At 38.8% G+C, this 18,075-nt stretch overlaps 1 protein-coding gene across 2 annotated transcripts in view; it reads right to left on the bottom strand.

The window, feature by feature from the left end:
• Positions 1-5,401, bottom strand: part of RASGRP3 (RAS guanyl releasing protein 3) — a 104,003-nt gene extending 98,602 nt beyond the window's left edge. For both annotated transcript variants that reach the window (XM_027113411.1, XM_027113412.1), the window contains exon 1: positions 5,174-5,401. The gene's annotated coding sequence lies outside the window, so the exon portion shown is untranslated. The remainder of the gene's footprint in view (positions 1-5,173) is intronic.
• Between the last annotated feature and the right edge of the window lie 12,674 nt (positions 5,402-18,075).

Raw genomic sequence — 18,075 nt, forward strand, 5'->3', positions numbered from 1 at the left:
AACACTGTAAAGTAACTATACTCCAATACAAATTAAATAAAAAATAAAAGTAGTACATGCTATCCCAGAGACAAAGTAGAAGATAAAAATCACCATTACCTCACTGACCAGAGATTCTTATTGTTAACATTTTGGTGTATGAATTTTTAGTTCTTAACTCTTTTTCATATATACATTTATAATTTTTAAGAAAATGAGATCACACCATGTACATAATTTTTTGTCTTCTCTTTTTCACCTAACATTTACTACAAAGAGTTTCCAATGCCATTAAATATTTTAATGTAGTTTAATGGCTATTTGTAATTTCATATTGTGGGATATTATTTGGCAATTTCCTTATTTTGTATATTTGTCCAAAATTTGTCTGTTTCAAATAGATAAACTTTCTTTTACATACATTTTTGCCTCAATCTATGAATATTTCCTTAGGATATATTCCTAAAAGATAGACTATTTACTTTTTTATGTACATATATATATATTTTTAAAATTTATTTATTTTTGGCTGTGTTGGGCCTTCGTTGCTGCACGTGGGCTTTCTCTAGTTGGGTGAGCGGGGGCTACTCTTTGTTGCGATGCGCGGGCTTCTCATTGCGGTGGTTTCTTGTTGTGGAGCATGGGCTCTAGGTGCACAGGCTTCAGTAGTTGCAGCACGCAGGCTCAGTAGTTGTGGCTCACGGGCTCTAGAGCACAGACTCAGTAGTTGTGGCACACAGGCTTAGTTGCTCCACGGCATGTGGGATCTTCCTGGACCAGGGATCGAACCTGTGTCCCCTGCATTGGCAGGCGGATTCTCAACCACTGCACCACCAGGGAAGCCCCAGACTATTTACTTTTTAGTAGAAAAAATATTGTGTATTTTGAAATAAATATTTAGAATAAAATGTCTAGGAAAATTCCTTAACAATCAAGGCACAGATGTGCATTAAAAATTTAATAACCGAGCTTGATATATGTACCTTCCTAACAGGATAAACAAGTGAAATATTTTCAATGATTACAAAGTTTAAGATAAATCTACAACGGGTCTATCCGAAATGGCCTTTGGGCCAGCCAGCTGTAAAAGTCTAAGTAATTCCACGAAGTCCTTTTCCAGAATCTTTTAGCACAACTAGCCTCCAAACCCTTCAGGAGCCCACAGATGATTCTGCAGTGATTCTGTGACCTCTTAGTTTCCTAAAGAGCTTGCTTCTAGCGGCTGCCTGCACTGTCCCTGACCTGGGCTGAGCATTGTTACCTGGTTCTGCCACTAGAGGGCAGCCAAGGACAGGGAGAGGTGTTTAACCCCTTTCTTGGTCCTGTTTTCTCTTCGGTATGGTATAATCTTTATTTCATAAGATAACCGAGGAGAAATCTAAAAATGAGGCACTGAAGGGAAAAACAATTTAGGTAATAAATATACAAATAAGTAAAATCAATAAGAAAATCTCTGTGTATAAACTATTCCCGTTTCCTCAGAGAGATTAACCAAAAGGTGCAGAATTCTGAGGGCTACCGTAGTGAGGAACAAAGACCAGGCATCTGGTTAAAAATTGGGTTACAGCATGAACAATTGTGCCCTTAGATCTTTGCAGATGGAGAAAGTGAATCCACAGCAGATACATTCTCCAGGGGAATGAGTGGGTACATGGCTTTGAGCTCATGCACACCTGGCTTCCATTTTCTGTCTCTAGCTAGGTAATTAAGGACAAGTCCCTTAACCTCCCTGAGCCTTAGTTTTCTCATTTATACAATGTGGCTAGCAATGGAACCTGCCCATAGGTGGTTGTGAGCACGAAATAAGAGAATGTATATTAAAAAGCTTGGCATATAGAAAATTCTCCATCAGTGTTGGCCGTTGTTATTATTTCCAGCCCTCACCTTTCTCCTAAGCTGTTTCCCATTTCCAGCTGTCCACTTACTATTTCTACTTGATTATCCCATCATCACCTCAAATTCAATATGTCTGAAAATAAAATCCTTGCTTCCCTCACTAACTCCCTGACCTGCTTCTATCTCTTTGGCTATTTCTTTGAATGGACTCTAAGTAAAACATAATATCCTCTCTAACACTTCTTCTCCTCCTAAAACCATATCCAATCAGTTTACAAAAAATGTGGGATATGTTCTCTAATGTGTCCCCAATCGGGATGGTTTCTTTGTCTCTGTTGTCACCAGCACCCAGACCTTAGTGACCTGCTCTTTGCCCCAGCAAGTCCTGCCTTGAATGGGCAGGTCTTATTGATGTCATTTCCCTTCTCAAAATCCTCAGTGACTCCCCAGTGTCTTCAAATTAGATTCTAAATTCCTTAGTCTGGCATTATTGTCCCACTGCAGTCTGACTTCAACCTCCTCCAGATGCTTTCTTCTTGTTCTGTATGGGCATTGCCCCTGCTCCTATCAAGCTGGTTGACACAGAGTTCGCTGGTAGGGTTGCCAGTAGGAAATAAAAAACACAGGACACTCAGTTAAATGTGAATCAGATAAACACCAAATATATTTTGTATAAGTATGTCTCATGCAATACGCCTCATACACACCAGTGAAATAGGACATACTCTTACTAGAGAAAGTATATGTCGTTTATCTGAAATTCATATTTCAGTGGGAATCTTGTATTTCATCCAGCAACCCAAGTATCAATACATTCCTATCTCTTCCCATGCACACAGCTCCGTTCTTGTCTTGGATGCCCTTATCTCTTGCCGTACCCATGAGATCTCCCTCTGCCCTTCAAGGCTCAGCTCAGCCTCTTCCCTCCATGAAGACTGCCTGGATCAGGCCTTCCTTATCTGTGCTTATTATCTACATCATTCATTTCGTTCCATATATAGTATGCCTTGTGTTCTGTATAACTCCCACTCTCCAAGTAAATGTTGAGTTTATCAAAGGTAGAGAATGTATTATTGTAAGTAGGAGAACTTAACAAATATGCTTTGGTGGTGTGGTGCTGTGCTGACCTGTAATATAGGATGTGAGAGGATGAGAGCACAGGAGAAAGAGAACATCCAGAGGCCACTAATCTGGATTTAAGGTGCTCATAGACCCACGAAAATCAATTTGCAATTCCCCCTCCTTCCATAGCATCAGGCCAGGTGGGTATGGCTGCCTGGCCTTGGCATGCTTCTTCCTACACCCCACCTTCAATACATCCTACAAGTTGTGGATTACATTGGTGACTAAATTTCTTAAAACTCCACTCTATCTGAAGAGTAATCTGATTTCACTTATATTTCTATGTGAGAGTCGGGGTGGCTATACTATGCAACCTGTAAACATATAGTGATTATAGGAGTTATGCAGGAAATGAAGAAATAAATGACTATTTAATTAATAGAGAAGTTAAAAATTGGCAATTTTTTTTTCAGAATTAGCTAACTCTAATAACGTACCATATTCTCAGGAGCTTGAGAATACATCAAGAAAGCTATGAAACTATTAAGCCATTCCCAAGAAATCTATTTTAAATAACTGGCATTTCATGGATACATTTATAAGCATCTATGGGCAACCAGAAACCAATGACCAACAATAAGACTTTTAAAAGTGAAAAAATACATATTCTTAGAATAAAATACATAACTCATTATTTTATCTATTATTTAAACCTTCAATAGTGTTTAAAACATTTTTATTCTCATCATGTAAACATATGAATGTGTCAAGTGAGAATGTTGTTTTGAAATTATAAGAGGAAAGGTTCAACATGAACAGAAATCAGGATCACTGTAAGCAATGTCCCTATCGCTGACCCACCTGGAGTAGCAATTAATTAGGTTACCTCAGACTTTTCTTTGTGGAAATAATAAAATGGATTCAGCACTGAATTCAGGACTTTGCAGCACCGGAATGTCCTGGAAACAAGGGCTAAGAGTTTATTTTATTTGTTTCTTCAGACCCATCATATTTGTCCAGATTAATTTTATTTCACTCTATTTTTTACAACCTAATTTTAACTAAGAAATATCGCTCTTTCTACTCAAGAATATTATACTTTGATATTTCCATGGAATGAATTATAATTTTCTAATCAGAAGAAAATAACCCTTAAATTCTTCCATGAAAGAGAACAGCCAATGCGATCCACATTGAGACAGAACTGAGCCTTGGCCTCCTGCACTAGTTGCAATCTGGCTGGCTCAGCTTTTCTGGCTTCCAGATTTGCTATCTTCTTAAGACAGATTCTAAACATACCAGTCTCAAACTGGGATAAGCCAAAATAACAGCAACACATTTCCTTTGGCTCTTCCTTTTCAATAAACCACCAGAACCTTATTCCTTTGTTTGACATCATGGTGACATTAATCACGTTTCTCCAGGACACGAATGTGGATATTATCAGCGGTGAATGCAAATACGGTGCATCATCTAAACAAACGTACTTGTTTGATGGCAAAGAACGTTAACAGAAGTTGGAATGTCTCTAGGAGCTTTACAAGTGTTTGTGGGCAGCATCAACTGCTCTTGGATTTAATCCATTCCCTTTTGACCTTTCCACTTCCAAACCCAGGGACATTTTTTCAGGTCACTCAAAAATATATGTTGAATGAATGTTTTGAAATAATAACTTAAATGTAAATAATTATTGTGAACAGTTTCTATCACTGGAGCTGTTAAGTGCTGTTTTTTGTGCTTCTAGAGGGTTTTTCTTGGTCTGAAGATGAATGTTCAGGAGAAGCTCTGTATTAAAAAAAATTTAATCTTCACATAATTTTATACAAAATTTAATTTTTAGTTAAAATAGCTTTTCTAAAATAGACCACTTTTGCTTGAGGGCCTCTCTATTAAATGTATTCTAAACCAGTATTGATACCCCCAAAATGGTATATGGATCACTCATCAGCACTTTGAAAAGGGTAGAAAAACAGACAAATATCAAGAAATTATTTTTCAAAAATGATTTTCAATGAAATTATGTATACTGTTTAATCCCCTGGTGATAATGAAACAAAGAAAACTTAGTGGCTATAAAGCTATCTTAAGGAAACAACTACTTTAAAAACATTATTGTTAAAAAGCGAAGATGTCACAAGTGAGGCTGATTTCCACATTTTTTCAGAGATATAAGCAAAGCTTATGAGCTCTTCATGAGTGACCGCCCTCAAATTATACGCACCGTCTGGGGTTAATATCCACAGTGCATAATATGCATGTAGACACAACAATAGACAGTCTTAAAAAGGACACTTACCTTAACTCGCAGGTGTGGAATCATTTCAAGCGCATCCCTCTGTTGAATCCTCTCTTCTGCTTCACCAGCCCGTTACAAGTTTCTCTTCCACGTATCTAAACACCTAGAGATTCCTGTTCTCTCTTCTAAAATGCTGCGTTCACCTCCATTGCCCAAATCCAGTTCAAAAATGGGGAGAGTAAAAAATTCGAATTTGCAAGCTGTTTACGCCTAACGACGACAGCGAAGCTGCTAAGCTTTGAGCTCACTGAATTAAAGGTTGTTTGGCTAAATGGCAGGCACACTTCCTTCTATTCTTTCTGAACTTAGTTTTCCTGCCTCCAGCGGAGCTTTTTCCTTTCCTGGGCTATAAATAGGCTGGTCGTAAGAGTCCGGAGGAAAGAAGAAGGCAGGAAATACATTTGATTTCAAAAAGCAGTCTTAGGGGTGTGTGTGTGTGTGTGTGTGTGTGTGTGTGTGTGTTTCTTTCAAGTGAACACCAATAAACAAGTTAAGGAAAATTCAGCTTTGGTGTGTGCACCATAGTCAATATTTTCTTTGATTTCCTATAACCTCAGTTTGGCTATAAGCTGTCATTTCTCATAAGCAAAGCTTATTATTTTCTACAGACCATAAAAAAATCTACATCTAAGCCTTCATTTTTCAAAGGATTGCCAAATAAATCAAAATTTCCGGGGGAACTGAGGAAAGGGGCAGACAAGGGGGGTTCCCGTAGTTGTTTCTTTTCATTCAAAAGGAGGTGAAGCAGTACTTTTTGAAGCAAGATTCAACAAAAGGAAAATATCAGGTGAACAAGAAAAGCAGATACTTTTGCTTGGATGAAAGTATGACGTCGAATTTATAAGCCAGTCAGCTATTTGTACTAAATTAATAGGTTGTCCACAGTCTTGCTACTCAAAGTTGTTTAACTTCTCTTATAATTATATGCAACACAAAGTAAAATAAAAATTAGACGTCATTTTTCACATGTCAGAATGGCAGATCAAAATTTGGGATATTGTCTGCTACCATTGAAGTGTGGAGAAATAAGCATCTGTATAATAGTAGATGGGGGTGTAAACTGGCATAGACTATTTGATAGAGGGCAATTCTCAACCTCTTTCAAAATGTTAAGTGCACATACTCTAACAAGATACTTAAACATGCTTGATTCTGCAAAGCGGGAGTGGAGATCTAGAAAGGGGGAGCAGTTTAGTTTCTGATATACATATTTTGTGCTCTTTTAACTTTTTTATTTATTTATTTTTATGCGGTATGAGGGCCTCTCACTGTTGTGGCCTCTCCCGTTGTGGAGCACAGGCTCCGGACGCGCAGGCTCAGCGTCCATGGCTCACGGGCCCAGCCGCTCCGTGGCATGCGGGATCTTCCCGGACCAGGGCACGAACCCGTGTCCCCTGCAACGGCAGGCGGACTCTCAACCACTGTGCCACCAGGGAAGCCCTCTTTTAACTTTTATACTGTGTATGCCATGCTTTAAAAACTTATTAAAAGGTAGAATTTTTAAAACTGTTATTACTTAAGTAATAAATAATAACATAGGATTCATAGGATTCTATTATCTATTTATTATCCATCATCTATCTGTCAATCATTATACACGTACCGTCTCAACAAGCTTTTCTTTTCATTGGTTTACATTGGGTAACGCTTTAAGAAGCAACCCTGGAATACCCAGGAATCTCTTTGCGGGGGAAGGGCTGAGTACTGAGAGCACTGTCCACAGATCAATAGCATCAGTAGCACTTTGATCAGAGCCTCCAGGGCAGGGCCCAGCAATCTGTATTTTAACTCCAGATGGTTCTCATGCTCACTAAAGTATGAGAAGCACCAGCCTATAGAATTATTTTGTTTGTTTGTTTATTAGTATCCCACCCTCTAAAAAGAATTTGAGAGCACAGCTGGGTGACAAGGGTTAATAATACCATACTGCATATTTGAAAGTTACTAAGAGAGGAAATCTTAAAAGTCCTCATCACAAGAAAGAAAATTTTTTGTAACTATGAATGGTGGGGATGTTAACTAGACTTACAGTGGTGATCATTTCGCAATATACACAAATATCAAACCATTAGGTAGGTTAGGTAGGTTAAATGTCAATTATACCTCAATTAAAATAAGCAAAAAATGAATGAAAATGAAAGGGTTTGAGACAAGTGATTTTATTTTGTGGAAAAATAAGGATAACTTTAAACACTTAATGCCAGTAACTCCTGTTTAGAAGGTTAGAAGAGTTCTTACACATAAAGGTTAAGAAGACATACTAATTTCCCAGTTACTTAGGAGGAAGCTAAAGCAAGGCAAAAGCAGTGGAAAGAGCAAGCTGATGGTATTTAAGGGAGAGACAAAAGCACTCTCTCATTTGGGGTTAATCGTAATTAAAAAGGATGAATTCAAGGCAGAATTTACTAATGTGGATGTTTGAAAATCGTTGCTACCTGAAATAAAGCAAAACAAAGAAAATATGAAGAAATTAAAAGAAAAGTCTCTAAATGCAGACAAAATATTCCACTCCCTATTTTTGTTTAGTAATTTGATGACGGTTTTCTGAGCCAGCCGTTTTTTGTCCATTCCTAGCCTTAATGCAAAGCCCTCTCTTTGAGAAACAATAGGTTGAACAATGAGCGCAGCCCCAGCTGGTGAGGGAAAAGCAACAGTATCTGCATCCCAGGCACAGATGGGGAGGAAAAGATTTCTTTTAAAAAAAAGAGAGAGAGAGAGAGAGAGAAAGGAATGAATGACCTCGTTGTAACAGCAGAAAGGAAGAAGGAAGTCCACGGTGGTCAGGATATAACAGCTGCAGTGTACTGAAGTGGCTAAAAGGTACATGAGTTGACTTTGGCAGAAAAATGACTGGCAACGGGGTAATAAGTTTCTGGGAGCAAACCACCCTCCCGTGTGCGAAGAATGAACTCTTCTAAGAAACTCCGAGTACAATTACCAGGCTTTCATTGTTCTCTGGAAACTTTCCTTCTCTTTTTGTGGGGAAATATTTTACTTCTCAAAAAGAACAACTTCACAGAGCTCCCCATATAGCCCATCTCTAGGAACGAAGCATTAAAACATTTATGGAAACAGAAAGGCTCTGTACTCTTCATCTAAAATTAACGATAGACTCTCTTAAAAGGCATTAGGGGAAAAAGCCAAAGGCCTCGCAAGGAAAGGTAATGTGCAAATTTCTTCAACTGCTTTGGTTTTGCAAGTGGAGGAAAATACACTTTTTTATTGCAGTCATCTACAAAGAATTTCAATGTATACAATATAAAGGAAACCCAAGCAAAAGTCCTCAAGGAAAATGTGAAAGGAGTCTGCATATTATTTCTCAAATGACCTGAATGCACTGCATGTATCTGAGCCTGTATGCCTTGCAGGTATTTTTTTAAAAAGCCTGTCTTCGTTCACAAAGTGCAGAAGTTCTAGGTATTACCAAATTGTGGGGAACTGTGTTCCTTTGACTTGAATTGTTGTATCATACTAATAAAAATAAATCAGAGCTGCTGGAATGAATAATCAAAAGGACATCAGTAAAGGATGGGTCTCTAAATTTTAGCAGGAACATTGAAAAGCTGGTTGAAAGTCAGGAATGAGCTCTATGTTATAAAAATAAAATATAAAAGTTAACTCTTTGAAGGAATTAGAAGACTTAGTGGGATAAAGGTGAAACTTTTCCATTAATTTCCATAAATTTTGTTCATCAGTAGTTTATTTTTTACTTAGCCTGATAATGTTAAAGTTACCTTGCAAAATTACAGTAATCCTGGCACAAATGAAACAGTTCACAGTATCGCCCAGCAGAAGCCCAGCCTTGGTTAAAATTCAGTGGAGAAATCTAAATTAGACTGCCCTCACTGGATTTAGCTTTGGACTGGATTAGTATTCTGTCAGTTTGCCATGTACCTAAAATAAAACAGCACTAGTTTCCGTGTAATGATGATTTAAAAAAAATGATCTTGAAACTCTCCAGTTATGAATGTCTAGAGCTTATCAGTTTTGTCAAGACTAAAATCTGATGTCATAATAACCAAAGGAAATTCTAACTGGTGTTGTAGTAAAAGTTTTTCTATTAATTTTAAAACATGGACACTTTCATTTTATTGTTTCTGTCAGTTGTGTGTTCTTTTGGGGAAAAACCTTTGGACTCAACCATACGGTGGTTTGTGAAGCTAATCACTGGTGGAGGCAAGAAGAAGCAAAACCATCACTGGGAGGAAAATATGCAGAAAAGAAAACAGATCATTGTAGGCACAGTGCATGGCACACTTCTGAAGACAGAGGGAGATTGCCATGGGCTCCAAGAGCATTGGTGCCCAAATATAACATTTTGGTGCAACATTTGGAAAGAAGGGAAGGAAGTAGGGGAGAGAACATGGCAGTGAAATTGATTTACCTACCTAAGGTAAAATTTATTGCTTTGGCAGACACTCTAGTCTAGTGAAGGCCAAGAGGTAGGTTGGTTGCTGATTTAATAGTTCATACAGGTTCCTTGCTTACACAATAGATTAGTTTGAATTCATAATAGAGTCAATATACTCCATAATCCCCTGAAACATATGACTATACAATTAATGAAAAAACTATAAACTGAGTTTATATTGATGTTGTCAAGGTGAACACAATCACAAGCTCTAGAATCCTAATATAAATTACGGGGTGCAGGGCTTCCCAGGTGGCGCAGTGGATGAGAGTCTGCCTGCCGATGCAGGGGACACGGGTTTGTGCCCTGGTCCAGGAAGATCCCACATGCCGCAGAGCGGCTGGGCCCGTGAGCCATGGCCGCTGAGCCTGCGTGTCCGGAGCCTGTGCTCTGCAACAGGAGAGGCCACAACAGTGAGAGGCCCGTGTACTGAAAAAAAAAAAAAAAAAAATTACGGGGTGCAAATTCACACCAGTTAGATGCAGCAAGTTAAAATAACTGAGTCTGATTTAAAGACCTAAATGTAAGGCCAGACACTATAAAACTCTTCAAGGGAAACATATACAGAACACTGTATGACATAAATCACAGCAAGATCCTTTTTGACCCACCTCCTAGAGAAATGGAAACAAAAATAAACAAATGGGACATAATGAAACTTAAAAGATTTTGCACAGCAAAGGAAACCATAAACAAGATGAAAAGACAATGGGAGAAAATATTTTCAAACACATCAGTGGACAAAGGATTAACTCCAAAATTTACAAGCAGCTCATGCAGCACAATATCAAAAAAACAAACAACCCAATCCAAAAATAGGCAGAAGACCTAAATAGACATTTCTCCAAAGAAGATGTACAGATTGCCAACGAACACACATGAAAGGATGCTCAACATCACTAATCATTAGACAAATGCAAATCAAAACTACAATGAGGTATCATCTCACACCAGTCAGAATGGCCATCATCAAAAAATCTGCAAACAATAAATTCTGGAGAGGGTGTGGAGAAAAGGGAACCCTCTTGCACTGTTCGTGGGAATGTAAATTGATACAGCCACTATGGAGAACAGTATGGAGATTCCTTAAAAAACTACAAATAGAACTACCATACGACCCAGCGATCCCACTACTGGGCATATACCCTGAGAAAACCATAATTCAAAGAGAGTCATGTACCACAATGTTCATTGCAGCTCTATTTACAATGGCTGGGACATGGAAGCAACCTAGGTGCCCATCCACAGATGAATGGATAAAGAAGATGTGTCACATATATACAATGGAATATTACTCAGCCCTAAAAAGGTACAAAACTGAGTTATTTGTAGTGAGGTGGATGAACCTAGAGTCTGTAACACAGAGTGAAGTAAGTCAGAAAGAGAAAAATAAATACCATATGATAACACATATATATGGAATCTAAAAAAAAAAAAAAAAAAAAAAACAAAAAAAAAAAAATATATGGAAAAAAAAAAAAAAAAAAAAAAAAAAACAGTTCTGAAGAACCTAGGGGCAGGACAGGAATAAAGAAGCAGACATAGGGAATGGACTTGAGGGCACAAGGAGGTGGAAGGGTAAGGTGGGACAAAGTGAGAGAGTGGCATGGACTTATATATACTACCAAATGTAAAATAGATAGCTAGTGGGAGGCAGTCGCATAGCACAGGAAGATCAGCTCAATGCTTTGTGACCACCTAGAGAGGTGGGAGGGAGACGCAAGAGGGAGGAGATATGGGCATATATGTATATATATAGCTGATTCACTTTGTTATAAAGCAGAAACTAACACACTGTTGTAAAGCAATTATACTCCAATAAAGATGTTAAAAAAATAAAAAAGATAAAATAAAATAACTGAGTCTTCTGGTTGTAGCCAATGTGACCCAAAGACTGTCCCTTGCTGGCTTTGAAGAAGCAAGCTGTCATGTTGTGAGCTGCTTCTGGAGAGCACCACGTGGCAAGGTACTGACACAGCCTCCCTCCAACAGTCAGCAAGAAACTGAGGCCTTCAATCCAGCAGCATGCAAGGACTGGACGCTGCCAACAACCACATGAGCTGGAAACAGCTCCTTCCCAAGTCAAGCCTCAGATGAGACCAAAGCCCCAGCTGATAACTTGATTGCATCCTTGTAAGACTCTGAATCAGTGGACCCAGCTATTTCATGTCTGGCCAGGCAGGCTAAGAGAGTCTCCTATCAAGTTGGTTTATAGTCATGTGTAAGGTCATCATATACACATAACCATGTATATTCCATCACCTTTGCTGCATTCTATTAGTGAGCAGGAAGTCATAGGTCCTGCCTATACTCGGGGGGAAGGGGATAAAAGTGTGTGAATCCCAAGAGGCAGGGGATCATGGTGGCCACCCTAGAGTTTGTCTACCACAGTGGGTAACCAACCTAGAAAGAAGAAACAAGTAGACATAATACCAAGTGGATTTCTAAAGGATAGTGAGGACAGTGTTATCCACAGGCAGAACAGACAAAACAACTTAATTTTTCCTCCTTCAAAGCAGTGGGAAGTGCACTGCCTCAACAGAGAAGCAGGTCATCTCTCCACCATTATAGACTCTTGAGCAACTCAGTAACCTAAATGTTCTTCTGCTCCAACTCTGAGGTCCTTTCAGTTCTAAGCTTCTGTGACTTTGGACCTGCCCCTTCAAGCCTCTCAAGACATTTTGGAATGTCACAAATCCTGGCTGTATTCATACAATGCATTTGGTGACCACTGTGTTACTATTGAAACCTTAAAATGGGGGTGGGGGTGGGGAAGAGCATATATAAAAGCTTAATCCCTTAGAAAACTTAAAAGACAAATCAGTTGGGGTGTTACTATCTGATCCAATGTTTGATTTTCCACTTGAATGTTTATATTTCTAAAGTATGACATCATTCTAAAAATACATGAAGATAAAACTATTAGACAATTCACTTTGTACAGACAAATTTTGGGCTAAAACTATGTTCTCCGTGGGGAACAAATTACATTTCACGTTACATCCAAGTAATATTGAGTGTATCAAAAATTACTTTGGCAGTATAAATTCACAGATTCTCAGGGTTAGATAGAGCCTTCACAGACATTTATCTAAACATCCATCTAATGGGCAAAAATCCTCCAGAACATGAAGAACAAATTGTCTTATTAATTTCTAAGTAAAAAGACTGTCATTGCACATCCTTGTGATATCATAAATGTAAATGACTATTAAAATTATGAATTTAATCTGAATGAGGCAACTCCAAATTGCTTTGCTCACTAGATAAATGACACTTTTTTTCTTCAGACAAAAAGTTAAATTCTAAAATATATGATATTTAAAAGTATATTCACAGTTATTCTTGTATGGACAGACTACACGATGAAATGAATGCTATAAATGTTCTCCAATACTTCCTTGAGAACACATTGAAAGTTGCAAGTCAGGTTGAAACTAGGAATGCTTCATTTCCATCTAGAGGCTGAAGCGGGATAAAAAGTTCAAAAAGGAAATGACATTTTTAGAGCTATATGAGATCAGAGTCTCTCAGAGTCTGGATTTCAAAACACTAAACACTAAAGCCACATTTTTGGAGATAGCATCACATTATAGCTCTTTATTATATGGCTTGCTCAAATACATATTAATGCACAATTAATTCTAAAATAAACCACATGCTACAGATTGTATTTTATTTGGACAAGTCCAGCAAAATGCTTTTTTTTTTTTTTTACTGTATTTTTTCAACCACATGGGAGTCCTTACTAAGTACAAATCTCTGAGATTGAGCCCATAGAAGAAAAAATAAAATTAAATATTTGGTCCTTGCCTTAAAAACAGCATACCTTCTAAAACAGAATTTCTCAAACTGTGGTTCAATGACAGCCTGTTTCAACATAACATAGAGTTTATTTAACATGCAGATTTTTGGGCCTCAGACTCAGAGGATTTCTAATTCTGTAGGCATAGGGTAAGCCTTGGAATATGCATATATAATAAGCCTGTGATTGTTATTACACACTGAAGTTTGAGAACCCATGGTCCAGGGGTCAAAACATATATTTTTAACTAATACAAGAGAGTGATCCAAAGGATCAGGTTATGTAATTACTGCATGAATTCTGACTATAGCCGTAGCCAACATCAAGGTTCCATATTGGAATACATGTTATAGCATAAACTTCCCTTAAAACAAGTTCAAATTTGTAGCAAATTTAATTTGTGTCTCTCAGAAAAAATCAGGATGGAGGGACCATTTATTTTTTTCTGGGTGCTAAAAAAATTTTTTTTCTGCATTTTTTTTATTGTGGCAAAAAACACCTAACACAAAATTTGCAATCTTAACAAACTTTAAGTACAGTTAAGTAGTGTTAAGTATATTCACATTGTTGTGAAACAGATCTCCAGAACTTTTTTATCTTGCAAAACTGAAACTCTATACCCTTAAAACAACAACTCCCCCTTTCCACCCTCCTCCAAGCCCTTGGTAACCACCATGCTACTTTCTGTTTCTAAGATGAAGGAGCCACTTTTAAAACACTATCCAATGAGAAAGTGTCAGGTCTGAGAAAAAGAGAGCAAGGAGAGTTGAGTCTAAACACCAAAATTGGGGGTTGGAGTTAAGAAATGAGATCATAAAGCAGAAGGAAGGAGCAAAGCAAAGACAGATGGATGTAGAAGCAGAGGCATTTTCCAGAACTGAGTTGATAGAATTTGGCCTTCTGACTGTGCGTGTTGGAGGCCAGGGAGGTGTGCTCTCTGAAACCAGATTAGAACTGTAAGCCACTGTCATATCAGATAATCTTCCTACATCTTTGGTGAACAAATGACTATGATGAAAGTAGATGAGAAGGAGGTCAGAAGATGAAGACTGGGGATTATAAAGGATATTTACCACCTCCAAAATTTGCTGCAGACTTGGGAGATGGGCAGATCTGTGATAAAACCCACTGTGATAGTTTACTAGGACTGGAGTGCTTGAGGCAGGCTGTGGGGCATTGTGGGTCTCTGCTTTCTGGGCACAGATGGCATTAGAATTAAGTGTCAAAAGGCACCATTCGAAATACAGAGCCATCAGAAGTTCTGAAGGGCCATGGTTAATGCTTTGAGTAGGCCAGGATCATCCAACAGGGCTGCGGAGATGGCCTGAAGGAAGTCAAGAACTTATATGAAGTTTCCTCCAAGACATTAAACTAATCAATCTGGAGAACTAGACGCCTCTCCTGCTGTGTATGCTGGGGTGGCTCTGAAGCTCATCCAAGCCATGCTCTAGGAAAGAAAGCATGGAAAAAGTAGAAAGAGCCTACACTTTGAAGCCAGACACACCCAACTTCAAATTCTACTGCCGCTTACCATCCGGATGACCTTTAAACCAGTGGTTCCCACCCTTTCTGGCACCAGGGACCGGTTTTGTGGAAGACAATTTTTCCACAGTGGGGCGGGGCGGGGGAAGGGAGGGGATGGTCCAGGCAGTGATGCGAGCGATGGGGAGCGATGGAGAGCAGCAGATGAAGCTTCACTTGCCCGCCCGCCACTCACCTCCTGATGTGCGGCCCGGTCCCTAACAGGCCGCGGATGGGGGCTTGAGGACCCCTGCTTTAAACCATCTAAATATCAATTTCCCTATCTACACCTCAAATTCTAACAATAACTACCTACTGGGGAAGGACATGGGTCAAGTGCTGTGTAACAGGAAGATGCTCTCCTGGTGCAGAGGCACAATTTTTCTTCTCAATGATGAAAGCATCTTGCTAAGAATTAGATGTGGTAAGGATCCTAAGGTTGAGAAGGAACAAGGAAGTCTGGGAGGTATATGGAAGTCTGAGAGTTCTTTGGCTAATAGGTTATTGGGATCCCTAAGTTATGGCGTGGTTTTCATAGCAGAATTGGTGGTCCAAGTCATAGCACCAAAGGGTGTCTTAAGAGGGCCATTAGCTCCCATGACATCCATTAGCCTCCACACCCAAAGTCATCCCAAATAAGCATACAAAGTAAGTAAAAATAGGATGTTTGTTATGCAAAAGCAGCTTAATGGCAGACTCCTTAGCTCCCCCTCCCAGCTGAATTGCTACCCCCAAGTCATGCATGGAAATTTTGATGCTGTTGGGAGCCTCTGATTCTACTATGGCTTGAACTTGGAGGTGGGCACTGATTGTTCTGATCTCTGTGTGTGGGGCCTGGCCAGCTTCATTTTCCCAGTAGCAGATGTGTGCTGCTCAGACCAGTCCCCATATATGTGACGTGCCCCAGCACAATACATGGATGGCTATGTGCCCACCTGGAGGTGGCAGCAGAGAGTGGTGACCATAACCAGCTATTGTGGCTTGCAGTTCACCCCTGGAGTTGTGTAGGCTGAGGACGGAAACTAACTCTTCAGGTAGCAATCTCCATTTGTCTAGATTTGGGGTTGATGAATTCCAAAGGCAGCTTGCAAAATGATTCCTAATGTGTGTTGCCTATGGTCATAGAGTAAGACACACCTGGAAAAGAGGGATTTTTTTTGCCCCGTGGCTCTTTCTGGCCCACCATGTTTACTGCAAGGACCAGAATTGCTTTGAGACTGAAGTTATGAGAGCACTTACTCAATGTGTCCTCAGAATTACTACCTGAACATTGCAGAGTACTAATCCCAGTGGCCTTTTAAGCTCTAGACTGGTTCATCTCATGGCATCTCAACATCTCCACTTGGATGTTCCTGGGCATCTCAAACTCATCATGTTCAAGATTGGATTCCATTTCTTTTTCATTCAATTTTGCTCATGAGAAGTAGGTGAGAAGCAATAGCTTTCTTTAATGCAGCCACTGAAACCAGAAATCTGATGTCATCCTAGAATCTTCCCTTTTTCCTCTCTCTTACTGACTTCAAACTGCTTGGATAATCTATGTGACATATCAGTGAATAAAATGAAATTTTGTTGCCTAATTGGGAAAAAAATCAGTGAAAGGTAAATCTGGGAAAGACTTTTATTCAAATGTCTCTCTTACAAGGGAATCATGAGCAAATGGGGGGTGGGGCTGGTGATTAGAAACATGGGGAGAGAATTCTGAAGATCTCTAGCTCTGATCTGCAGGAGGAGTTTGAGAACACAAATTCAAAGAGTTGTTTGACTCCTGTTGCCTGATTCTGAAATGCAGAAGTGCCCTGGCAGGCAACCCTGTGGAGAGTACAGACTACACCATCCTGCCATTGTCCACCACACAAGGGGCTGAGCAACTGGAGCAGAAGGAAGTTGTGTTTTTTTGTATTGTTTTATTTTTGTCTTAAAGAGATATCCTTCTTAATATGTATATTAAAGTTGTGAATAAAGACGTAGAGGGTATGCAAACTTGAAAGAGATAGCAACCATACTGAATGACAGAATCAGAATCTCAAAAGATCTTGACAGGCTAAAGTACAGGGACAGATGACAGAAAGTGAAATTAATAGGAGCAAAGGTAAAATTCTGCATTGAGGTTAAAAAAAACAGTTGCACAAATTCAGAAGGGGGAGACATGGCTTAACAGGATCCCATACTTTTCAAACTTGTCGTTGATGTTACATTAGTCAGCGTATGCTGATTGCTATAATTTCCAAGCCTCAGTGGTTTTAAGATATCCAAGGGAGGAAAAAGTGCCAAAGAGATGACAGTCCTGGCTCAGTCAATTGACTGCTTCTAGCAAGTCTTCAGACATTCCATTAACGTGTGCCCAGTAAGGAGATTTTCAGATAATATCTCATTTTAACTAGTTTAACACTCATTTTGGAAAAATGGTTTAAAAAGCTTTCTACAAAAAAGTAACTGGTGAAAGAAAGATAACAGCAAAATGAACTTAAAGAAAATGGCATAGCAAACCTTTCTACTCTGAGTACAAGTCAGCTGCATTATGGTAAAAAAAAAAAAAAAAAAGAATGATAATGCGATTAGAACAGCAAGAAGGAGTCCCTCCAAATCTAAAATTATCAAAAAGACCATTTAAAATATGGATTTACATCGACTTACACTAATGGACATATACATTCATGATAAAATTCTCCCTAGTTGGCTAGCATATTATGTCTTGAGATCTTATCTATTAATAATATGAATTCCAGTGATTAACCAGACATTTAAAAGCTAAGCATTCAGAACAGGAAGACGAACTTCAGCAGTTTTTTGGAGATTTTTAAAGTTATGTGGAACAAACCCAGTTCTTGACAAATCTCATGAAACCTACTGATAATTGCTTAGAAGCCTCTTTTGAGGTTTTTCAGTTTACAATTAAGGAACAAAAGCCACGAACCATCAGTGTCTCTGGTTCTTCCTGCCACAGTAAAAGATGGTTGAAGTAATTATAAAACAAAGGACCAACAAACTCAAAAGCATTGCTTTGTCAGCACATTTTTGGTGAAGTCACATAGAAAACATTGCTGAAGATATGAAGAAACAAATATTAGAACAGATTGGCCATGTACTGGGGTGAAAGTACAAACGTTTGTAACATGTCTACATCTATGGTACTTGTTAGATTCTATTTCAACAGTTACATTC

The sequence above is a fragment of the Aethalodelphis obliquidens genome, unplaced genomic scaffold, assembly GCF_003676395.1.
Source record: "Aethalodelphis obliquidens isolate GAN/ISIS:26980383/991018 unplaced genomic scaffold, ASM367639v1 scaffold12, whole genome shotgun sequence".
Taxonomy (NCBI): Eukaryota; Metazoa; Chordata; class Mammalia; order Artiodactyla; family Delphinidae; genus Aethalodelphis; species Aethalodelphis obliquidens.